We start from the raw sequence: 4,839 nt of genomic DNA, 5'->3' as shown, positions 1-4,839 counted from the left end.
GGCGACTGGAGGGGAAAGCGTGAGAGATGCCAGGGATAGCGAGCATTCCGACTATACCTCTCCCTCTCGTCTCTCCTTTCCTCAGGGGTCTTCTTGGCAGAGAGAGGGAGGGGGGGGGGAGAAAAAGGGTGGGAGAGGGGCAAAGATCGAGATGGATAGGGAGTATGAAAGATGCGCTGGATGTTGTAGTGGGGAGCAGGAGGAGGAGAAGGAGAAGGAGGAGGAGGAGGAGGAGGAGGAGGAGGAGGAGGAGGGCGGAAACCATTCTCGTGGGACATCGCCGGAGAGTGATGTAAGGGGATCCGACGGGCGCTGGCAACAAGATACCGCAGAAAGACCGAGACGAGTGATTATATCTATATCGCATATCGCAACTCGCTGAACAGGGAATGACGTTTTGTTTTCTTGTACACATGTTCATATATACATGCACATCTACCGGTATTTATATAAAGATATGAAGCATGATAAATGCACGTAATGAATAGATAAAATATCTTACATATTACCTATAAACGAACAAAAAAAATCCAATTGTATGTATGTATGCATACAAGTATATATGTATATCTTTATTCAAATAATTGGACTCCTTTGATTTTGGAAATCTGCTTCATGAAAACATATGGTCATCTTTTTGTGTGTACTCTATGAAACTATGCCTTCTGCACTTCTGTACAAGAAAATAGTAATGTATTAGAGTGGCCATGGGGATTGGTGATTTGCACATGCTGGACATTACCTGTGGAAACAGTTGCCTCAAGCTATCCGTTACACTTCGAATGTTGACTTCTTTAAAATTGCCCTATAACTGCTTTTCAACAGAATTGTACATTATGTAATTTCTTATTTTTCGTCATAACGTTTCATTTATTTCCATGTACATGTGTGTGTAATGATTTTTGTATTTGAGGAGTTTATTTGCAAAAGGGGCTAGATCCACTTTTAGTACTTTAGGAAAAACTGGTTTGTTCGTTAGAATTTGTACACAAGTGTATGGAAAATCAAAATCTAATTTTGCTATAATTTATATTCAAACGTTTGTCTGGATTTGAAATTTTAACTGTAACTAATTCAAATGGACTTCTGTGCAGTGATGCTAATAACTCAATTTTCATCAAAAATGGATCTAACCCCTTTTGCAAATGAGTTCTTCATTTCATAAATCACTTTTGCTACCGCGCCTTGACCATATTAATCATGTGAAATTGTTGCATTATAAGTACCTGCATTACTGTTTATCATTATTATGAAATGAGCTTCCGTATCCGTATTACGTTTATTCTTTTACAAGTTAGCTATATCAAGTATCATTCTTGTCTAGCTTTATGGAAGGTCTGGATGGGAAGGAGCAATACTGTGGTAAGTAAAGTCGACATTCAATCCTAGTTTCGTAATCAGCATTCTTCCTCTTTTCATAATACGTAGTATGATGCATAATGAATGAGCTTAACTTATGCTGGATAGTTTGTGTTGTCGAAATCCATCTCTCGTATCATATCAAATAATTCTATGCATGTACATACAGCAACAATATATATATCAAAATATATAATATATTGTATATAATGTATCATACATTATATATATGAATATACATTCATGTAATATATATTCGATATATGTACATTTTGTACATGTTATATTACATTACAACTGTATATGAAGAGTTATATATATATATATGTATATATATAGATATATTATATACATATGTGTATATGTATATGTGTATTATATTTGATATCATTGTACTACATGTAATTAATACATTAGTTGCACACATAATAGAAAGTCACCAATAAATCAGGTTCATTTTGAGATGAATTTATTCAACGTATCACAATTTCCACTAAACATCACGATACCACAGCAAAATCTTAAAGAAATATTGAAGGTATACACGGCAACCAGCAAAACATTGACATTGAAAAAGCAGTTTACATAATCTAATATTCCTCTGTAGTTTTCACACAAGCATGCACAAGTTTTGTCAAGATCGACAGAGGACATGTTTGAACAGTCTTGATGGCACTCACTTTCGAACAACCCTGATCATATGCATCCTGTACATTCATTAATCTTTACAGAGCTAGCCTTCAAAAGTTCTCCAGCCTCATGCGTAAACTCAAGGAGGTAAAACGCACCTCCCTGGTAAGTTATTATACCATTCCATCTGTGAATGCACCGCGGTGGATAGAAGCCTGTATCAGTGAAAATCGGAGAATCCATGTTAAAGTTATTTTGTTAAAGAAAGTGTGCCAATACCCTAACTATAATGCTTGCTATATTAGAAAAATATACATATGACTGTCATGCCCTCTGCAAGATATTCGAATTTTAAGTAACTCCATTATGATTTATTGCGGTTTAAATGTACATTCCTAAAAGTATACGAAAACAAAAACGACTAGAAATAGACTAGTTCGTTCGATTCGTTCAATCGAACAATCGCACTATCGATATATTTTTTTCCCAAATACCTATTGAACGATAGTGAAATGTAATGCGTTCGTGTCATCAGCTAACCAATCTAGATGGAATCTCGAAATTACTCAGTATCTGTAAAAATGTACGCGTATAGCTAGAACGCGTACATATCAGTACCAGCCCTCACGGAGCGGAACTTAAACGCTCGGAGCGCAAGTGCCAAATCATTAAAGGACAAGTTCACCTTCATAGAAATGTGGATTGAGTGAATGCAGCAATATTAGTAGAACACATCAATGAGAGTTTGAGCAAAATCGGACAATCCGTTAAAAAGTTATGATTTTTTGAAGTTTCTGCTCAGTCACGGCTGGATGAAAAGACTACTATAGCTTGTGATGTCACATGAGTACAACGATGTAAAGAAAGAATAAAGAAAATTCAACATATTTCCATTTTTCTCGCTTAACAAAAGAACACTCGACTTCTCTCTTGCAGAAGGCAGGGGGAATAATATTACCCTTAACATACGTCAGTAGCAAGTCGAAGAAATATGCACTTTATTCAAAAAGTAAAGTTTTGTGAAATTCTCTTTTTATTTTCCTTATATAGTTGTACGCATGTGACATCATACACTGTAGTAGTCTTCTCTTCCAGCAGTGACTGCGCAGAAGCTTAAAATATTCGTAACTTTTGAACGGATTGTCCAATTTTCCTCAAACTTTCACTGATGTGTTCTACTAATATTGCTGCATTCTCTCAATCCTTATGTATATGAAGGTGGACTTGTCCTTTAAGGAGATATGATCTGATTTATCGAAATATGTATTCTTTCAGAGGCTATCGAAGGGTAAATTACGGTTATTTTGTATGTATTCACATACACAAATTTATTTCGAGGGTATTGGTATACTTTAAAATTTGTTGTTAAATCCAAGAGAACGCAGTGGCGGGATAAGAATACTAGACCAATTCGTGATGTCACTTAAGTTAACAGGCTTATAAAGAATAAAAGAAATTAATTCAAACATCTTTACTGATTTGAAAAAAAGAAAGTGCTCATTTCCTTTACTTGCTACTGACAAACGTTGTAAAGGGTGATATTCTTTCTCCTGCCTTCCAAAGAATATACGTAAAGCGTGTTTTTCTTAAGCAAGTCAAATGAATAATAATTATGAATAGTTATTTGTACTTTCGTTGTTTTGTTCTACTCATAATGTACAATAAATGAGCGTCATAACCATCATACATTATGGGGGTATTTCTCGTTTAATTCATAAACAAATGATAGCGATGAGATATTGCTGCCAACGAACAGATGGATGGTTGTATAGAGTGACTGATACACGTTGGCCCGAAATACTAAAGGGATGGTTTGCAAGGTCTGAATCGATTTTATTCTCATTTTAGATTTAGCATATCAGTTTTATTGGAAAGAGTATATGATATAGCAATCACAATAATCGTGACTTATAAAGTATTTAATATTACTATCAATCAATTCTCTATGCGCTTCCCTCATAAAAGCAATAAACCTATACGACAGCAATTCAAATACATAAAAACAAACATATATAATTGATGAAAGTTTACATGAGAAAGCTATGAAATAGATTTCTTCCAGTATTTCGATATAACAAGACAATTCTAAAATTTGTAAAAACAGTCGAGTCTTCAGAACGAGCAATAATAATAGTCATCATAATTCTGACTTACTAAGCGCATAATATTACTATCAATCAATTCTCTATACTCTTCCATAGAAGCAGTAACAACAATACAGATATAAAACAACCAAAAATATTGATTTAAATTTGAGAACGTTATGAAATAGAATTCTTCCAGAACGAGCAATAGCTAGAATTATCACTGAATGTGTTTAATACCCTTACCTATTAACACTAAGGTAGTTAGCTCAACCAGCAATTACTTTGTATGTTTTCTATTGAATAAAACATGTTGCAATTGCAACGTATTGTTCAACATAGAATAAACATGTATTTTGCTCACTGACAATCCCATGTTCCATACTGTATCTTAAGTCAAGAGCTCAAAACTATGTGTACGAGGGCTGCACGCATATCAAGCCACGCTTCAGCTGTAGCCCTACTGTATTATTCATTGTACGCTTGTATTGCTGATACATTTCTGCTGCACATTGTGTAAAGGAAATGAAAAAAAAAAATCTGTTAACAAGTGTGATTACGTATAATGTATGGCTCCAACAATGTATGTATTATGTACATGTATGTTCATGTACAATGATAATACAAGTATCAATAAATCAAATCAAATCAAAACCTGATTAAGATAAATCGGTAATTTTCATTAAAAATCGCTGTTACAATTGCAACACAATGTTTGACACCAACAAAAAAGAAAACGTGCACGACTTTTTCTAGCCGTCAAATG

This window comes from Diadema antillarum, unplaced genomic scaffold, assembly GCF_040938485.1.
Source record: "Diadema antillarum isolate AM-2024a unplaced genomic scaffold, OU_Dant_1.0 seq00000096_RagTag, whole genome shotgun sequence".
Classification (NCBI taxonomy): Eukaryota; Metazoa; Echinodermata; class Echinoidea; order Diadematoida; family Diadematidae; genus Diadema; species Diadema antillarum.
This window is presented reverse-complemented; position numbering follows the sequence as displayed.